The 21,895-nt window shown below is 43.8% G+C and overlaps 1 protein-coding gene across 4 annotated transcripts in view; it reads left to right on the top strand.

Moving 5' to 3' along the window:
* The window catches only part of LOC128700710 (DIS3-like exonuclease 2), a 324,230-nt gene that overhangs the window by 136,673 nt on the left and 165,662 nt on the right, over nucleotides 1-21,895 (top strand). The window lies entirely within an intron of this gene.

The following is a 21,895-nucleotide window of genomic DNA, read 5'->3' on the forward strand; positions in this document are numbered from 1 at the left end:
GTGGGTGACAGGATGGTAATGGTGGTGTTGATGACAGGATGGTAATGGTGGTGTGGGTGACAGGATGGTAATGGTGGTGTTGATGACAGGATGGTAATGGTGGTGTGGGTGACAGGATGGTAATGGTGGTGTTGATGACAGGATGGTAATGGTGGTGTGGGTGACAGGATGGTAATGGTGGTGTTGATGACAGGATGGTAATGGTGGTGTGGGTGACAGGATGGTAATGGTGGTGTTGATGACAGGATGGTAATGGTGGTGTGGGTGACAGGATGGTAATGGTGGTGTGGGTGACAGGATGGTAATGGTGGTGTGGGTGACAGGATGGTAATGGTGGTGTGGGTGACAGGATGGTAATGGTGGTGTTGATGACAGGATGGTAATGGTGGTGTGGGTGACAGGATGGTAATGGTGGTGTGGGTGACAGGATGGTAATGGTGGTGTGGGTGACAGGATGGTAATGGTGGTGTGGGTGACAGGATGGTAATGGTGGTGTGGGTGACAGGATGGTAATGGTGGTGTGGGTGACAGGATGGTAGTGGTGGTGTGGGTGACAGGGTGGTAATGGTGGTGTGGGTGACAGGATGGTAATGGTGGTGTTGATGACAGGATGGTAGTGGTGGTATGGGTGACAGGATGGTAATGGTGGTGTGGGTGACAGGATGGTAGTGGTGGTGTGGGTGACAGGATGGTAATGGTGGTGTTGATGACAGGATGGTAATGGTGGTGTGGGTGACAGGATGGTAGTGGTGGTGTGGGTGACAGGATGGTAATGGTGGTGTGGGTGACAGGATGGTAATGGTGGTGTGGGTGACAGGATGGTAATGGTGGTGTGGGTGACAGGATGGTAATGGTGGTGTGGGTGACAGGATGGTAATGGTGGTGTGGGTGACAGGATGGTAATGGTGGTGTGGGTGACAGGATGGTAATGGGATTGGTGTTGATAACTGAGGTAGAAAATACTTGCTACTGGTGTTATGACTGAGGTACACCACAGCTGCTGTTGGTGCTGACTTGAGGTACTTGAGGTACAACACACCTGCTGTTGATCCTATGACTTGAGGTACAACACACCTGCTGTTGATGCTATGACTTGAGGTACAACACACCTGCTGTTGATGCTATGACTTGAGGTACAACACACCTGCTGTTGATGCTATGACTTGAGGTACAACACACCTGCTGTTGATGCTATGACTAGAGGTACAACACACCTGCTGTTGATGCTATGACCTGAGGTACAACACACCTGCTGTTGATGCTATGACTGAGCCACCTACCGCTGGCTTACCGCTTGCATTCACTGCTCTTGAGGCTCTTCATTATCTCTCTCTCACACAGGTCACCGAATTTATCTTTGTTTTTAGATGCTGGTGGTTAACGTTGAATGTCGATAAACAACTTTCTTCGCCCTCCTTTTTCTCTCTTTCTCTTTTAATGAATGTTAATGTTTTTGTTTAATAAGACGAGACAAGCTGTACCAACACCTGGTGTGTACACCCGCAGACACAATCACGCACTCTTCTCCACACCAACACTTGGTTTTCTAGTTTTGATTCACACGTCTAGATAATACACGATAGTCCTTTATCTAGACAGAGGTGGACAGTTCTCTACAGATAACCTCGTTGTGGATTGCTAGGTCCTCTTGATATCTGTCTTTCCCATGTATTAACCTCGAATCTCCTCGTTGTTGGCTACTAGGTCCTCTGATATGTCTTTCCCCATGTACCAACCGTAAATCGCCTCGTTGTGGGCTGTTAAGTCCTCTGATATCTGCCTTTTCCATGTACCAACCATAAATCGCCTCGTTGTGGGCTACTAGGTTCTCTGATATCTGTCTTTCCCATGTACCAACCATAAATCGCCTCGTTGTGGGCTACTAGGTTCTCTGATATCTGTCTTTCCCATGTACCAACCATAAATCGCCTCGTTGTGGGCTGTTAAGTCCTCTGATATCTGCCTTTTCCATGTACCAACCATAAATCGCCTCGTTGTGGGCTACTAGGTTCTCTGATATCTGTCTTTCCCATGTACCAACCATAAATCGCCTCGTTGTGGGCTGTTAAGTCCTCTGATATCTGCCTTTTCCATGTACCAACCATAAATCGCCTCGTTGTGGGCTACTAGGTTCTCTGATATCTGTCTTTCCCATGTACCAACCATAAATCGCCTCGTTGTGGGCTGTTAAGTCCTCTGATATCTGCCTTTTCCATGTACCAACCATAAATCGCCTCGTTGTGGGCTACTAGGTTCTCTGATATCTGTCTTTCCCATGTACCAACCATAAATCGCCTCGTTGTGGGCTGTTAAGTCCTCTGATATCTGCCTTTTCCATGTACCAACCATAAATCGCCTCGTTGTGGGCTACTAGGTTCTCTGATATCTGTCTTTCCCATGTACCAACCATAAATCGCCTTGTGGACTGCTAAGGCCTCTGGTATCTGTCTTAACCATGTACCAACCATAAATCGCCTCGTTGTGGACTGCTAAGTTCTCTGATATCTGTCTTTACCATGTACCAACCACAAATCTACTTTTCACACCCAAAATTTACAATTTAAAAGTTCTTATCTTACCTTAGTTCATATCAGACTCTCATTCTTATGTAAGGTATCCACCCTTCCCAGGGATGACTTGCAACACACAACGATAAATACACAAATACCTATTTACTCCTGGGTGAACAGGGACAGCAGATATAAGGTGACTTCCTTATACGTCTCATCTTACTTGGGAATCGAACCCGGATCGCTTCGGTTGTGAGCTATGTGCGGTACCATTAAGCTGTAGGTCAGCTACTTGCACCATTTAAGAGCTTCCAACACAGAGATATGAAGATGGGTACAAAAATAAATAGTAATGTTATATTATTGGTATACAATACCAACAAATAAACAAGCAACATTTTGGTATTTTTATTGTCGTGACGTTTTCTCTGCTCAGCAGGCTTCTTCAGTCGAAATACAGAGGTGATTTAAATATTGGAGGCTACAGAGGCAGTAGAGAACCAGTTAGGAGGTGATCAGTCCCTTAGCCATGAAGAAGTAAGTTTGAGGAGATCAGTCCTTCAGTCTTGTCTTGAAATAAGTTTGAGGTGATCAGTCCCTCAATCTTGAAGAAGTAAGTTTGAAGTGATCAGTCCCTCAATCTTGAAGAAGTAAGTTTGAGGTGATCAGTCCTTCAGTCTTGAAATAAGTTTGAGGTGATCAGTCCCTCAATCTTGAAGAAGTAAGTTTTAGGTGATCAGTCCATCAGCCTTAAATAAGTAAGTTTGAGGTGATCAGTCTCTCAACCTTGACGTGTTCAGCTCTACATCATACACAGGGACGTGTATATCTATTGATGCATCCACAGAACAAAGTGGTTTTAAGCAAATACATCTTTGCGACTGACCGGGGATCGAACCCTTGACATTTATTCAGCCTCCCGGGACATACAATGAGTGGTTGTTTAGTCCCTTTTCAAGGGATTAAAATATTTTTGGCTGGTGGTGAATAGATAATTTGCAGCCGTAATGACCCTCGTGAAGCCGATAGGCTTTAAACACCGTTAACCGACCAACCAGGTTTGACTGAAGAAGCCTGCTGAGCAGGTGCAACATCTCTGTAATAATGATATCAAACTGTTGCACATGTGTCTTCCTCAAATCAACAACAGCTTGGAAAGGTAAGTAGGTTGAGTGAGAGTTGAGGTGGGTACTATGTGACTGCTATTTAGGGCATGTCAGCGGAGTACCTACCTACCCAGGTCTGCTTTGATGTGTAGCATCTATAATGAATGCTGCTCCAGTTCCACAGCTACCTTCTTTTACACATGTGTGCAAGCTTTAGTATACTTAGATTTACACATGTGAGTAAGCTTTAGTCTGCTTAGATTTACACATGTGCAGATAAGCTTCAATGTACTTAGATTTACACGTGTGTAGGTAAGCTTTAGTATGCTCAGTTTGACACGTGTGTAGATAAGCTTCAGTATACTGTATGGCCTCCCTGGGTTTAGCGCTTACCAAAGATTATAATCAGAGTTTGCGTGTTTGGGTATAAAACTGTGGTAAATAATGTTGTAACCCAGGTAGCGTCTACAGGTAACGTTTGCAGGTAACGGCTGGAGGTAACGTTTGCAGGTAACGTTTGAAGGTAACGGCTGCAGGTAATGTTTGCAGGTAACGTTTTCAGGTAACTTCTGCAGGTAATGCCTTCAGGTAACGTTTGCAGATAACGTCTGAAAGTAACGTCTGCAGGTAACATTTTCAGGTAACGTTTGCATGTAATACAGCCACCAGGTGTTGAGTTACAATAACTACATTCCTCACTATGTGACAAAAAACACTTACTTAAAACTGACCCAAAGTGGACAGACAGGCCACCTAACCTAATGCTTCCCTTCCTGTCTGACCACAACCTATTTCACTACTTGAAGGGAAGGGAGCGGTATATATACGAGAGAAGGGCGGTGCTAGGAGTAGAACAAGACGAGGTAGTAGAAAAATAATAGAAGCAGTAGTGGTAGTGGTTGTCTGTTTCCAGACTATGGTGCACCTCAAACCATAGTCTGTTTCCAGACTATGGTGCACCTTAAACCATAGTCTGTTTCCAGACTATGGTGCACCTCAAACCATAGTCTGTTTCCAGACTATGGTGCACCTCAAACCATAGTCTGTTTCCAGACTATGGTGCACCTTAAACCATAGTCTGTTTCCAGACTATGGTGCACCTTAAACCATAGTCTGTTTCCAGACTATGGTGCACCTCAAACCATAGTCTGTTTCCAGACTATGGTGCACCTCAAACCATAGTCTGTTTCCAGACTATGGAGCACCTCAAACCATAGTCTGTTTCCAGACTATGGTGCACCTCAAACCATAGTCTGTTTCCAGACTATGGTGCACCTCAAACCATAGTCTGTTTCCAGACTATGGTGCACCTCAAACCATAGTCTGTTTCCAGACTATGGTGCACCTCAAACCATAGTCTGTTTCCAGACTATGGTGCACCTCAAACCATAGTCTGTTTCCAGACTATGGTGCACCTCAAACCATAGTCTGTTTCCAGACTATGGTGCACCTCAAACCGTAGTCTGTTTCCAGACTATGGAGCACCTCAAACCATAGTCTGTTTCCAGACTATGGAGCACCTCAAACCATAGTCTGTTTCCAGACTATGGTGCACCTCAAACCATAGTCTGTTTCCAGACTATGGAGCACCTCAAACCATAGTCTGTTTCCAGACTATGGTGCACCTCAAACCATAGTCTGTTTCCAGACTATGGTGCACCTCAAACCATAGTCTGTTTCCAGACTATGGTGCACCTCAAACCATAGTCTGTTTCCAGACTATGGTGCACCTCAAACCATAGTCTGTTTCCAGACTATGGTTTGAGGTGGTCAGTCCTTCCAGGCTGAGGGACTGACCACCTCAAGCCTACGTCTTCGAGGGTGATGGACTGATTGCATCGTCTTTATATCACTGCTTATGCTGCCTCCTCAGTATACGACTGAAGAAGCCTACTGTGCAGGCGAAACGTGTCTTACTTATCAAGAAAGATAAGTTCTGGATGTATGTCTGTTTTAGTTGCCATCTGTCAAATGTACTTTTAGGTAGACACTTGGGCAGTTGTTTGATTCTCTTACCATTTGTGTGTATATGTGCGTGTGTTAGTTACCAGCTGTCAAAAGCACATATCGAGAGAGACTGTGTGTGTCATCCAGTGTTTGAATGGGTTGAGCCCCAGGTTCCGGGCTGTGCCTCCGACTTTGATTTACTGCTGCATTTTCTTTTATAACTTCTCGGGTTCCCTAATGGATTAACACTCTGCATGGTGCATACACCCGCTTACTTTGCCTCATGGTTCCTTGTTATGTAACCCCAACGAAATTAGCACCTCTCAGTGACTATAACGATGTTCATGGTTTATTATCACCGTGTGTGTGTGTGTGTGTGTGTGTGTGTGTGTGTGTGTGTGTGTTCCTGGTTGGGTCAGAGAGAGTGTAGACTTATCGCTGACTATATCAGCAGTAATATCCGCCTGTGTTGTCTACGCTGGAGGCTGCAGCACCGACACCTGTTAGAGAAGAATGAGGGAGGTGGCAGGTAGGAGGGTTGATGGTACAGAAGATGAGGGAGTAGTCAGACGGGATGAGCTACGATGAGCGAAGTGTGGTAGAAGATAGGTGGCGAAAGAGAAGAGGAAGTAGTGTAAGGTGAAAGGCAAGAGGAATTAAGAAAACATGTGAGGTGAGGTGAGAGAGGAAACAGAGAGAGAGACGTGAACAAAAGGCAAGTGTGAAATATTATGATAATGTAATATATACATATACCTTCACCTGCCACAGTTAATGTTATAACCCGGACACACCTGTTGCCTTACACTCCCATTCCTCCATCTGTTTATCACTCCGTCCCCTCCCCTTCCTTCTCTCTCTCTCTCTCTCTCTCTCTCTCTCTCTCTCTGTCTTTCTCTCACTCTAGTTGTCTCACATTACTCTTCCACTCATTTTCTTCAGTATTTTCTATGAATATAATCTAAAAAGTAATAATGATGACAATGACGATTAAAATAATAATAATAATCAACCTGTGCCTTCCTCTATTTCTTTCTTCCTTCTTTCTGTCAACCTTCCATTACATCTCTCTCCCTTCCTGAAATCCATTACTCGATCACCTGTCCGTCCCTTCTTCTTTTCTCCTTTCCTTCCCACCTCATCTCCAAAACACACACACACAAACTCACAATAGATACCGCTGTTGTTCATACATAAAACATCTTAGACATGTGCCAGCGTGTACAAGGCAACCCCGTGGAGGTGTTCAGCATACACAATGATTTTCTCATACGCTACAACCAACAGAAATATACACTGTTAAACCCCAGCAACGCTATTTACGTTCAGACACTCTGCATATAGTTAAGGAGACGACTTTCTTTTAGTTATCAACCTCGGGATTAATAATTAAGGATATGCGAAAATTATTAACCCCTGGGAGGTTAATAATCCTGGATAACTCCTAAATTATTAAACCGCGGAGGGTTCATAACCCGGGATAACCTGAGAACATCAGGCATTGTAGATTTATAATCCAGTGGGATCTTTTGGTTCTTGACCCTGGAATGGAATTTTTATTCGGATTTTTAACCCTGAGGGTTAGTAACTCGGTATTTCCTAAGACAGACAATCAGTGTAGCGGCTTGTGTCTGATGGTTGCCTCTGATCTTGTCCAGGATGCAACCCAGTACACCCGGATAACACCTGGCAGGTGAACAGGTGTTAGGGAAACCTGCACATTTCCGCTCGTGCTGGGAAGTAACTCATATCTTTCATTATTGAGCCCAAGACCACGTACAACGACCTGTTGTCAGCAGTCGACTAACTCCCAGGTACCTATTTACTGCTAGGTGAACAGGAGCTAATGAGATAGGTTGTGAGGCAACTCTCTGTTGTTGAACTTCAACTCACCTCACATTCTAAAGTTATTCTCTGTCACGATACTTTAATAACAAATTATTTATTAGAACCCTGGAGAAGTATACTTCTAGAACTAATAATTTCTTTATGTGATGCGCTAAAGAGTTACGGAGGCTTGATCCGCTATCCTCTCAGCCAGCTAGGCTCAACGGGTCTACTGTACTCGCTAAAACATAATTAAAATATAATCGTTCTACTCAGAAAATTTTGTTGATATTGAGGAACATATAAGTAACATTCATTGAAGTGAATGTGAGGTTTAGCGCAATTCTGTTCCACCACCCCCATCCATGAATATTTCACTACCCGTGGCTTGGTTGTTGGCGCACTCATCTCACTGAGGGCCTGTGGTTCGATCCCCGGCACGGGTGGAAACGTTGGGCATGTTTCCTTACACCTGCAGCCCCTGTTCACCTGGTAGTAAATAGGTACCTGGGTGTTAGTCGACTGTTGTAGGTAACATCCCAGGGTGTGGTAGTATGCATTAGACAGGGCCGGGCTTGGGAATGAGCTAAGGTATGGTAACAGCTCTTAGCCTGCAAAATTGATCTGTGTAACAAAAAATAGACCACCAGGACATATTAGACGTATTAGAAAAAGTTTCTATTCTGGGACCCTGATTACTTCTAACATACAAATCAAGAATGACTGTATAGGCAAAAGCGTTTTTTGTATGTGCTGTTGGCTCACGTGTCTTTTCTAAACCACTTTTTGGTATTAATTAAACGGTTTATACCAGACGTAGGCAGGGTAAATGAGGAAACAGAGAGGATAAAGATAAGAATAAGGAGGGAGAGGCATAGTACACTTCTCACCATTACACTGATTTCTCACAAGCTGCCTCGTGATCCTTACCTCTGGTTTTTCTGTCATTTGGAGTTGCCTTGTTTGTGAAGGAAAAATGTTACCGGTTTATAGTTTAAACCAAAACATGGTTTAGAGTTTAAACCATGCGCTTGTTGTTTCATTGCTGACGCACCATTACACTATTGGAAATTCTGGTATGTATGTTACTACCAAGTTTATGTTGTATAGACATGTTGCTGTGTAATTTATATCTGTATCCATTATTCTCACGTCCTCGTAAATCTGCGCGTTGTAGTTATACTGTGCTGTACCGCGAGGATAAAACAACTCTCGAAACTGGCCACAGGTATACACTGAGGCACCGCCATCCTGCGCAACTGTGTCAGTACCACCTTTTGGTACTGTGTACTAATCACAGACCAAAAACTGATGACAATAGCTGTGACGGTACTATTCAGTGTTATGTATCTTAAAATGTTTAAATCTGTAGATATACAGGGGACCTTCTTTACAGTGCTTCGCTTTACGGCGTTTCGCTAATGCAGCAGTTTTTAATTACACTCATTCCTCATTTATTCATTTTTCCTACAATAAATAATCACTACTCACTATAAGCTAAGGACAAAATATTTTAAGGTAAGTAATGTGTGTACTGTATATGCATTTTTTAGGCCTAGCTCTATTGCTCACTTAATATATGATAGTGTAAACATTCTATCAGGCTGTTATATGCTTTTGAAAGTAAAAAGAAAAGGCTATAATTCACTTTACAGAGTTTTTCGCTATACAGCAGTAGCCTGAAACCTAACCTGCTGTATAAGCGGGGCCCTCCTGTATATGTATACTGACTGTAGGTCCCTTGCTGAAGTTTAGTGTGAGATACCCAACCAGGTGTTAGTAAGGAGAAGACTTGGTAACGAAGCGAGATATGTTTCACAAAAGCAGTAGTCAGCTTACACTGACACACTACCTACCTATATAGATATGTATATAGGATTAGGACCTTCGAGAACTTTCCTGTGGGTTAACATTTTGATGTACCCAGAGCGTCTCTAATGTTACTGATTACTTGTAAAGACGTGAATATATGCTGAGCATTGATACGTTCTTTGTCTTATGAAGATCAGCTCTAAGTAGTTTACCACTCCTGGTATATGCGCCGAGAACTATATCTGTGCATATACGCAGAGAGAAGTATCCCTCAGTATAAATACGCTGGGAGGAGTGATTTTCAGTGCATATACCCCGAAAGGAGTATGCTTTAGTGTATATACACCGAGGAGAGTATTTGTGAGTATATACACTGGAGACTAATTCAAGCTTCCCCACTGATATATTTATTTATAAAATTGTGACTGGTTCCACTTCTGCTTCCATCTCCATCAAACATAGTATTCCGCAACTGTTGTTCTTCCCCCTCCTTTACACTTACTTTCTTATTGGTAATTAGTGTTTTTTTTTCTCAGGAAGGTAATATCCAATTTAACGCTCTTAACTTCAATATACAATCTTTTCTTCTTCCTCTCGTTGAATCCCACACTTTACTTTCACTTCTCACGTCTCTGATCTTCGTCCCCTCTCTTTGTGAAGCATTTTTTCAAATCCTTGAATTTACAGGCAAAGAGCTGTTAAGCTGTCTCATCCCCTGTCAAAGCCCAGTCCCGTCTACGATATCCTAACAACCCCCCCCCCATACCAGGATGCGGCCCACACTCTTCTACCTTTATTCCGGTAATATTTCTCATATCTGCTGGAAAAAAGTTGAGTCTTGGACCACGGATGTTTACGTAGTGTTGTGTGATTGTGCCGATGACACCTTTGCACTTCCTCCTGTCTCTCTCACTCCAGTAAGTTATTATGGTAGTGTTCAGCTTCAGGACCAAACTGAAGTTTTTTCCATATTATTATGATGTGTCTATTATCCGTTTCAGAGAGTACATTCCAGAAGTTAATCTGTTTTGACTCCGAGTGGGGAGCAAACCACCTCTGTACATTTTACAGCTCTGATATCTCTCTTGTTAGCAAAGTGTAAACTCGTCAGTATCAGGGATTTAAAAGTGCCATCATCGGAGTGACCTTTCGTTGTCCTGGCCTGAGCTACATTTTCTTTAACGTGTTCTCTACACGATAGTTCGTCTGAAATTATTCTTATGACTGGCAACGTTTTTATTTTTTCCTTATAAAGAAGCAGACGGATTTTTTCACTGTTAAACGTTTTATTATTTTCCTTTGCCTACAGAGTTCCGCGCTTCTAAAAATACTTTTTTCCGTGTCTTGTGCTGTGTCAAATTTTGGTTAGTAATTGTGTGACGGGTATTATGCTATAAGGATGAAAAACATTAAAGGTACCAAAATTGTGTCTTGTTTTATAATGATCACACTGGGATTTACTTTATTTACAAGCATTGTACGTGATCTGTTCGTCAGCATTATTTCCCTGTATTGCCTGTTATATCTTTTGATCTCATTGTATGGGCCATCATTCCTTGGCCACATTTGCCACATGCCTTTGCTCAATCCTTGCATACATCTGTTTTCTTTACTGTTCTTCCGGTGCCTCTGTCATTTTATTTTAGTGGCCTGCAAGTTGCAGTGGACAGTACCTGCTCAAAAACCGCTTTAGCCTGGGTTGTGGAGTCAGTGACTATCCATGAAATTCTTAATTTGCATTTTACACCCTTTTAAAGACTTTTATGATGTGTGATGCTAGTGTACCTGACCTGTACCTTTATTACTATAGCTCTGTTGCCTCCTTTGAGAAGCTGGGTCATGTTTACAGTGTTTAGCACCTCTGGAGATCACAGTCTTTCCCCAGTATACGCTGAACGCCCGTGTACCGACCAGTTGGCTGTTTTGGTGTTGTGTTGTGGTATTGTGTATTGGTTGATGATTGTTGTATTGTGGATGAAGGTTGTTATTTTGGTGTTGCATCCTGGTTGCTATTGTGTTGCAGAAATTAAGCATCACGAGCAACGAGTTTTTCGCTACATGTCTCGCTGAAGTGAGTTGTAAGTCGTGAAGAGTCCTTGTTCATGCTTGGCACGGACGACCTGCAACGCAAGTTTCACCTGCACCTTGCAATCCTCTTTCATTATAGAACACGTAAGGGGAAACCTGGCTCTGCTGATAGCTCTGCTGGTGCCAGTGTTGCTTCCGCTAGTTACTGCCCCCCACCCACCGATTTCCTCTCTCTCTCTCTCTCTCTCTCTCTCTAAATTATTTTATACATTGTGGTTTGTTCCGTGTCATTCGCTTACATAAACGCACGCACACACACGTTTACAAACACACGCACACACACGTTTACACGCGCACACGAATGAGATGGGGTAGACTCCATACATAGCTTTAAGAGTAGGTACGATAGGACCCACGATGCTAGGAGGGCATGAATCTGACAAGCGGCAAGTTGTGAAGCTTGGCGAGGCTGTAAGACTGGATCCCTGTAACCACATATTCGTGAGTACACATGCACAAAAGCACGCAGACGCTTACACGCACACACACATATGCTTCTGAGCGCACGTACACGCACACACACATATGCTTCTGAGCGCACGTGCACGCACACACACATATGCTTCTGAGCGCACGTGCACGCACACACACATATGCTTCTGAGCGCACGTGCACGCACACACACATATGCTTCTGAGCGCACGTACACGCACCCGTCTTTAACAGATGATTATTGGAAAATCAAATAGACATCGCTGATTCTCTTGACGTCACCTGGCGGTCTCACAATATTTTTACCCTAAATTCATTTCTACTGCTCGAATTTCAAGTATCTTGGTGGCTCTTTTCTTGAGATATAGTTAAGGTTGGTGGGTATCTCCACTGTGTCACAGTTAAGGGTGGTAGGTATCTCCACTGTGTCACGGTTAAGGTTGGTGGGTATCTCCACTGTGTCACAGTTAAGGTTGGTAGGTATCTCCACTGTGTCACAGTTAAGGTTGGTAGGTATCTCCACTGTGTCACAGTTAAGGGTGGTAGGTATCTCCACTGTGTCACAGTTAAGGGTGGTAGGTATCTCCATTGTGTCACAGTTAAGGTTGGTAGGTATCTCCACTGTGTCACAGTTAAGGTTGGTAGGTATCTCCACTGTGTCACAGTTAAGGTTGGTAGGTATCTCCACTGTGTCACAGTTAAGGTTGGTAGGTATCTCCACTGTGTCACAGTTAAGGGTGGTAGGTATCTCCACTGTGTCACAGTTAAGGTTGGTAGGTATCTCCACTATGTCATAGTTAAGGGTGGTAGGTATCTCCACTGTGTCACAGTTAAGGTTGGTAGGTATCTCCACTATGTCATAGTTAAGGGTGGTAGGTATCTCCACTGTGTCACAGTTAAGGGTGGTAGGTATCTCCACTGTGTCACAGTTAAGGGTGGTAGGTATCTCCACTGTGTCACAGTTAAGGGTGGTAGATATCTCCACTGTGTCACACAACTTCTGTGAGCGTAGATTAACTCAGATAATATGAACTCTGGTGAATTATGGTAAGTACAGTAACTGGGTAACTGACTAACAGATTTAGATTTCAGATTTTGCCGCCGCAGCAGCTAGTTTATTGTGCAACACATATCCATCTATCATGTGGAAGGTAGCGCAAGAATATATGGATACACACAAGCCATAGGCTTTCTATATAATCACTCATCTTCCTCCAGTAATTAATTTCTCCGCTGCCACCAAATTACCACTGAAGTGTCTCTAGTAAACACAGGAACATATTTAACATCTTTATGTTAAATATTTGGGCGGTAGTCAAAGGATTACAGAGGTACATAATGGGTCCAGGGACTGGGCCGCAAAATTTGGATAGCTGATCAAGTTACGAAGGTAATGAACTATTTACATGTAGTAAACACAGAGACATAGAGAGCTCATTTGTAGAATAAATGAAACACAGTTCTTCGTTTGTGTGTATTGAAATCGGGAAGGACTTGAGAGCGGAACTCGGTCCCGACCTACAACACACCTCGCCTGTTTGACTGATAACACCCGAATGGCAATCCTTGTCATCCTTGTGTGAGCACGTGTGTGTGTGTGTGTGTGTGTGTGTGTGTGTGTGTGTGTGTGTGTGTGTGTGTGTGTGTACTCACCTAATTGTGGTTGCAGGGGTCGAGACTCATCTCCTGGCCCCGCCTCTTCACTGATCGCTACTAGGTCCTCTCTCTCTCTGCTTCCTGAGCTTTATCATACCTCTTCTTAAAACTATGTATGGTTCCTGCCTCCACTACTTCACTTGTTAGGCTATTCCACTTCCTGACGACTCTATGACAGAAGAAATACTTCCTAACGTCCCTGTGACTCGTCTGAGTCTTCAGCTTCCAGTTGTGACCCCTTGTTCCTGTGTCCCCTCTCTGGAACATCCTATCTCTGTCCACCTTGTCTATTCCCCGCAGTATCTTGTATGTCGTTATCATGTCTCCCCTGACCCTTCTGTCCTCCAGTGTCGTCAGTTCGAGTTCCCTCAACCTTTCCTCGTACGACATTCCCCTGATCTCTGGGACTAGCCTTGTTGCAAACCTTTGTACTTTCTCTAACTTCTTGACGTGCTTGACCAGGTGTGGGTTCCAGACTGGTGCTGCATGCTCCGGTATGGGCCTAACATACACAGCGTACAGTGTCTTGAACGATTCCTTATTAAGGTATCGGAACGCTATTCTCAGGTTTGCCAGGCGCCCGTATGCTCCAGCAGTTATTTGGTTGATGTGTGCCTCCGGTGACGTGCTCGGTGTTATGGTCACCCCGAGGTCTTTCTCCCTGAGTGAGGTCTGTAGTCTTTGTCCACCTAGCCTATACTCTGTCTGCGGTCTTCTTTGCCCCTCCCCGATCTTCATGACTTTGCATTTGGCAGGATTGAATTCGAGAAGCCAGTTACTGGACCACATGTCCAGCCTGTCCAGGTCTCTTTGCAGTCCTGCCTCATCCTCATCCGATTTAATTCTTCTCATCAACTTCACATCATCTGCGAATAGGGACACTTCAGAGTCTATTCCTTCCATCATGTCGTTCACATATATCAAAAATAGCACGGGTCCTAGAACTGACCCCTGTGGGACCCCGCTCGTAACAGGCGCCCACTGTGATACCTCTTCACGTACCATGACTCGTTGCTGCCTCCCTGTCAGGTATTCCCTGATCCATTGCAGTGCCCTCCCTTTTACATGCGCCTGATCCTCCAGCTTCTGCACTAATCTCTTGTGGGGAACTGTGTCAAAGGTCTTCCTGCAGTCTAGGAAAACGCAATCTACCCACCCCTCTCTCTCGTGTCTTACTTCTGTTACCTTGTCATAAAACTCCCTTGTCATAAAACCTTGTCATAAAACCCATGCTGGTTTTCATTTATAATCTTGTTCCGTTCCAGGTGTTCGACCACTCTCCTCCTGATAATCTTCTCCATGACTTTGCACACAATACATGTCAGAGACACAGGTCTGTAGTTTAGCGCCTCGTTTCTGTTTCCTTTCTTAAATATGGGGACTACATTAGCTGTCTTCCATTTCTCAGGTAGTTGCCCAGTTTCAAGGGATGTGTTGAAGATTGTGGTTAGAGGCACGCACAGCATCTCTGCTCCTTCTCTAAGGACCCATGGGGAGATGTTGTCCGGTCCCATCGCCTTTGAGGTATCAAGGTCGCTTAGAAGCTTCTTCACCTCCTCCTCAGTTGTTCGTATGTCATCCAACACTTGTTGGTATATTCCCTCTTGATGTTCCCTTCTGAGCTGTCTTCCCACAGCCCTTCCTGTCTCTACTGTAAAAACTTCCTTAAATCTCCTGTTTAGCTCCTCACATACCTCCTGATCATTTCTTGTGAGTTCTTCACCTTCTGTCCTTAATCTGATCACCTGGTCTTTGACTGTTGTCTTCCTCCTGATGTGGCTATACAACAGTTTCGGGTCAGTCTTGATTCTCGATGCTATGTCATTTTCATACTGTCGCTGGGCCTCCCTCCTTACCTGTGCGTACTCGTTCCTGGCTCTGCGACTGATCTCCCTATTTTCGTGTGTTCTCTGCCTTCTGTACTTTTTCCATTCTCTATTGCACTTGGATTTTGCCTCCTTACACCGTCGGGTAAACCAGGGGCTCGTTCTGGTCTTCCCGTTGTTACTGTTGCCCTTGGGAATAAACCTTTCCATTGCCTCCTTGCATTTTGTTGTTACATATTCCATCATTTCGTTTACTGGCTTTCCTGCCAGTTCTCTGTCCCACGGAACCTCCCGCAGGAAGTTCTTCAACCCCGTGTGTGTGTGTGTGTGTATGTGTGTCTTCTCCAAGTATATACACACGTGTTCACACAAGGATAACAAAAGGCCACAGTTGATAATTAAGGAAAAAATGGAGCCGAGGGATATCAGAGTGGGTGACCAATACAGTGATTTAAAAAATTTAAAAGAGGCGGTAATAAGTGTTATAACCATTAGAAGTTAAAATATATAGATTGAGGATGAACAAATTATTGAAGACGAGACACTACAAGTATTCTCTCTCTCTCTCTCTCTCTCTCTCTCTCTCTCTCTCTCACACACACACACACACACACACACACACACACACACACACACACACACACACACACACACACACACACACACACACACACACACACACACACTGTTTTAAGCATTTCAGCTTTCTAATTTTGGTCACTTACAATTTGTGATGGATAAATGAGTGCAACTTTCTCTCCGTGACTTCCGCTGCAAGTTAACAACACATTAATGTCTGCCCGCGCACAACCAACCTGTACACGGGTTTTTTATGATAATTTAGTGGAGAGCAGAAAAAATGTTGCGTATTTCCGGGGCTTCTTGACACCAAGATGAGGTGTGTGTGTGTGTGTGTGTGTGTGTGTGTGTGTGTGTGTGTGTGTGTGTGTGCCTGTGTGTGTGTGGGTGGGTAGGTGGGTGGTGTGTGGGTGTGGGTGGGTGGGTGTGTGGGGGGTAGGGGTGTATTTACCTACCTGTATTTACTATTTGTGGTTGCGGGGGTCGATTCACGGCTCCTGGTCCCGCCTCTTCGCTGGTCACTACTAGGTCCACTCTTCCTGTTCCATGAGCTTTATCGTACCTCTTCTTAAAGCTATGTATGGATCTTGCTTCCACCACATCACTCTCCAGATTGCTCCAGTTCCTGACAACTCTATGACTGAAGAAATACTTCCTAGCATCCCTATGACTCATCTGAGTTTTCAGCTTCAAGTTGTGACCCCTTATTACTGTGTCCCATTTCTGAAACATCCTGTCTCTATCCACCTTGTTAATTCCTCTCAGTATTTTGTAAGTCGTTATCATGTCTCCCCTATCCCTCTTGTCCTCCAGTATAAGGTAGGAGGATGTGTTTACCTCCTGTAACCTGAATGCCTCTCATTCACCCAGTTGCTGTAGGACTTACGGGTTGAAAGCTTCCCCCTTACTATAATAATAATAATAATAATAATAATAATAATAATAATAATAATAACTGTAAAAGTGTGGGGAGTGCAGAGAGTTACTGTTTCAGGATGATGAGTCAGCTGAAAGATACAGTTTGTGTCACATATAACTGTATCCACGCCTTGCAGGTGACACTGTAACACAGAGGTGTATTCAGCGCTCTGGGCCAGGACTTGTTGTGAGCACCCAGTTGCCCACATCCCGGTCCCAGACCAGGGGTCCCCAGTACTCTAGTTCACTGACCTACCTAATGCACTGTTCACTTCTGGATCCCCTTGGAATGTAGGACTGGACTCTTGTTCTGTATGTCAGGGGTTGTGATACTGGTCTTGAGTCCCAGTACTGTACATCAGTGGTCCCATTACAGTCAGGTACGCAGATAGGTTAGCAGTCTGGCAGGCAAGCTTGAAGGTATAGAGGCAAGCAGTCTTTAAGTTGGGAGACAGCTAGGTAGGTAGGCATAGAGTCAAGGAGGTAGGCAGGATGGGAGACAGGCAGGCAAGCCGGAAGGCAGTCAAGCAGAAAAGTAGGCTGGTAATCAGGCAGGATAGCAAACAGGCAGCCAATCAAGCTTGCAATCAGACAGTCATATAGTCATAGTGAGAGGCAGGCAGTCATAGTGAGAGACAGGCAGTCATATTGGCAGGTAGGCAGTCATATAGGTAGGCAGGTGGTCATGTTAGCAGGAAGGCAGTCATGTTGGCATGAAGGCAAAGTGCCAAGCAGGCAGTCATGTTGGCAGGCAGGCAGTCTTAGTGTTAGGCAAGAGTTATACAGGAATGCAGGTTGGAAGGTCAGAGAGTTCGACTTACAAGCGAAAGGTCCCAAGTTCGAATCCAGATACAAGGAGAGACGTATCGGCAAGTCACCTTACACCCGCACCTCCTGCTCACCTAGCAGTAACTGTGTACTTGACTGTTAGTCACCTTACACCTGCAACTCCTGCTCACCTAGCAGTAACTATGTACCTGCGTGTTAATCGGCTGTGTATCGTATCGTGGGAAGAGTTGGATCTGAAATGGCCCGAGGCGCGATTATATCTCCTGGTTAGTACATATTATATCTCCTGGCTAGTACATATTATTACAAATGGCTAGTACAGATTATTATATATCTTGGCTGGTACAGATTATTATATATCTTGGCTGGTACGGATTATTTTATCTGGCTAGCACAGATTATTATATCTCCTGGCTAGTACAGATTATTATATCTCCTGGCTGGTACGGAATATCTCCGGGCTGGTACAAATTATTATATCTCCGGGCTGGTACAGATGAACACCGCGATCATTGTGCAAAAAGGAGGGTACCTGAGGAACGGGACACTGCTCTAACCTGTTACCTTACTGTTTTGCTCCCCTCCCCCTCCCTCTTTAACCTCCTCCCGTGCCCGACGTGGCACATCACACACCGAGTCTCTGCCACCTTCACACACACTCCAAGCACAAGACGCAAGTGACACTCCGTGAGCAGCAACTGTAGGAGAGTGTAGCGAGTGTTGGAAAGTGTGCAGAGAAACTGAAATATATAAGAGGAAGAAGAGAGGCAATTAAACAAGGCGTAAAAAAGGGAGATAAGAAGTGAAGATAATAGGAGAGAGAGTAGATAAAGACTGATAAGAGTGTGACGGTGAGTTTCAACAACCATAATGGGGTAGGTTTCTCCAAGGTTTTCTCTTCACTAAATTAACAGAATTTATTAATGTTGATAATACTAAGCAATGACGTTGTCTGTTTGTCTTTCGTATTAATTTAAGAACTCTGTGTCAACATCTGTGGTTCAGACTTCTAAAGGCAGATGTAGTAAAGATTGATGCAACAAAGGTAGATCGTTTAAGGTGGATCACTACCACTACAAGTGCCAGATATGTCAGGTTGATGATGGTTGTGTATGCTTGAGGGCCGTTGGCAACAACAATATGGTTGACCAGGTAGTCAACACAGTAGTACGGATTGCGAGCGTTGTTTGAAATCGCAAAGCTAGTTACGACGCCGCGCACACACACACACACACACACACACACACACACACACACACACACACACACACACACACACACACACACACACACACACACACACACACACACACACACACATACACACACACACACACATGTTTGGTGTGTGTATTCATAAGCAATTGATGGGTAATAATGGTAGCATCCATCCTTGTCAGGTGTTAGGTACCAGCACCTCACATGGAAGTGTACCTACTGTAAACAAAGCAGGTATTCCTCACCTACTTGCAGTAGGTGAGTCACTAAGCTCCACCACTGTACTGCTGGTCATGTACTCTATAGTATCTACTTTAGAGAGAGAGAGAGAGAGAGAGAGAGAGAGAGAGAGAGAGAGAGACAGAGAATAATGATGTATTAAGTAGTATAAGTGGTCAGGAAGCTTATCATTGGGGTCAAGTGGTGTCTCTGAAGGTGTAGGTTCAATGGGTGGGCGGTAGCTAGTAATTGACCTATATATTGAACCTAAGATGGGTGCTTACTTTCTAAGATGTATTGTACTACCATACCTAGAGCCTTGTTGTGATTGTTGTTGCTGCTGCTGAGTAAGTTCTCTTTGAAGTGCTGAACTCTGGTCTTTCTTCCCTAATTTGTTTTCTACGTGCGAATGTGAGGAGAACACTTGATTGAGGAAGACGATGATGGTGCAGCTCAGAGATGTGGGTGGAGAGACCTGCCAGTGGTGGGTCACCTGTGTCTGGTGGAGACAGTGATGGTATATCTTAGTGATGTGTGGGTGGAGAGACCTGCCAGTGGTGGGTCACCTGTGTCTGGTGGAGACAGTGATGGTATATCTTAGTGATGTGTGGGTGGAGAGACCTGCCAGTGGTGGGTCACCTGTGTCTGGTGGAGACAGTGATGGTACATCTTAGTGATGTGTGGGTGGAGAGACCTGCCAGTGGTGGGTCACCTGTGTCTGGTGGAGACAGTGATGGTATATCTTAGTGATGTGTGGGTGGAGAGACCTGCCAGTGGTGGGTCACCTGTGTCTGGTGGAGACAGTGATGGTATATCTTAGTGATGTGTGGGTGGAGAGACCTGCCAGTGGTGGGTCACGTCTGGAGTGGCTGAAACAATTAATAATAATAATAATAATAATAATAATAATAATAATAATAATAATAATAATAATTTGTACATTTTCAAGAATCCCCGAAAACAATGTTGTGTCCTGTAAACTTGTTTGGTTTAAATACTGATATAAGAACATAGGATCACTTCAGTAGGCCTACTGGCCCATGTTAAGCAAGTCTTGTTCACATTCAACCACTAAAATTCATGCACTTGTCTAGACTATTTATAACTCCCATTGAGCGAAACGTTTCCGAAATAAAGGTCCTAGTGCTGCACGTGTGTCTCATAAATACATTTATAAAAATATGCAAAGTACTCGATTCATTAACAGTCGTTTATTATGAAGTTCCAGAGCACTACTTGGGCAGTTTCTGCACCTACTGTATACGTAGGAGAATGAAACGTATAACGACATTTCGGTCAGACTGGGACCATTAACTAGCCACACAAAAGCGCGAAGGGTAGGGAGACAATATATATATATGTCGTGCCGAATAGGCAGAATTTGCGATCTTGGCTTAAATAGCAACGCTCATCTTGCCATATAGGACAAGTGAAAATTTGTGTATGCAATAATTTCGCCAAAATCATTCTGAACCTAACGAAAAAAATATATTTCACTGTGTTTGTTTAGTATTAAATTTCTGTAAACAAATCTAAAATATATTTAGTTGGGTTAGGCTAAAATAAATTGTTCTTGTTATAATAAGGTTAGGTAAGTTTTCTAAGATTCTTTTGGTGCAAAATTAAAATTTTTTACATTAACATTAATGAAAAAAATATATCTTTAAACGTATAAGAGAAAATTTTAGAAAGGACTTAATTTTAAATGAGTTCTTGCTAATTGACCAGTTTTACATATTCGGCACGACATATATATATATATATATATATATATATATATATATATATATATATATATATATATATATATATATATATATATATATATATATATATATATATATATATATATATATATATATATATATATATATACTGACTGCCTTCCCTTCGCGCTTCAGTGTGACTAGTCAGTGGTCATAAGCTTAATTCTCCTATGTAAAGGTTATTTGTATATTGTTCCAGTCACGGTATTATGCCTTCTTGTTCTTTCTGCAGTTACTGTCTTGTAAGCATCCTCCAGGGCCAGGAGACAAATTTTAATCTTGTGTGACCACAGCGGTGTAAAGTATTTTAGAGAGAGAGAGAGAGAGAGAGAGAGAGAGAGAGAGAGAGAGAGAGAGAGAGAGAGACAGACAGAGAGAGAGAGGGGGAGGGGAGGGGATGGGAGGGGGGAGGAGTTGGTAAAGCAAGCCGTGGCTGGCAAGGTGCAACTCGGGGATGAGGAATATATTATGCTTGAAGATGATGCTGCAACTCCTGCAATCAATTCAAGTAGAGGCGCTAGTTGAAGGAAAGTGGGTGGAATGACATGTTGAAGAATATTGTGGGTGGGATGACATTGAAGGATAGTGTGGGTGGGATGACATTGAAGGATAGTGTGGGTGGAATGACATATTGAAGGATAGTGTGGGTGGACTGAACACGTCGACTCCTGGCAGAGGGACTGATAACCTCAAACTCCTGATCTTCCACCATTCTTCTCTGTATTGGATTGAGGAAGCCACTGGTTGGCGAAACGTTTCCACAGTAAAGACACCCAAGTGTTGCACTAGTATCTAATTCAACAGCACAGATGTTGAAAGGTGGTGTTGTTGTGGCCTTAAAGTGTAGCTGTGAGGTGTGTGATGCTACCACAGGTGACTGAGCAAGGTACTGCGTAACTAATTTACAAACTGGATATGAAAACGAGTCCAGGACGGACCAAAACGTCGTCTAACTTTCATTTCATAGTTGTTGGTTGTGAATTGTTGTTGTTGTAGTCACGGGATTGTAATTTTAACCTCCCAGAAGAGATATGATGGTGATGCAGGTGCGGATGGAAGGGAAATGTTGCATGGAAGGTCTGGAGAAGGAGGAATAATAAGAAGAAATGAAGTGTAGCTGGGGTTGAAACCGGGTCACAACGGTTGAAGGCGGAGCTCAGGGTGCCTGGGAGGGCAGGAGATTCACCCCTGCTGCCACCCCT

The sequence above is a fragment of the Cherax quadricarinatus genome, chromosome 56, assembly GCF_038502225.1.
Source record: "Cherax quadricarinatus isolate ZL_2023a chromosome 56, ASM3850222v1, whole genome shotgun sequence".
NCBI lineage: Eukaryota > Metazoa > Arthropoda > Malacostraca > Decapoda > Parastacidae > Cherax > Cherax quadricarinatus.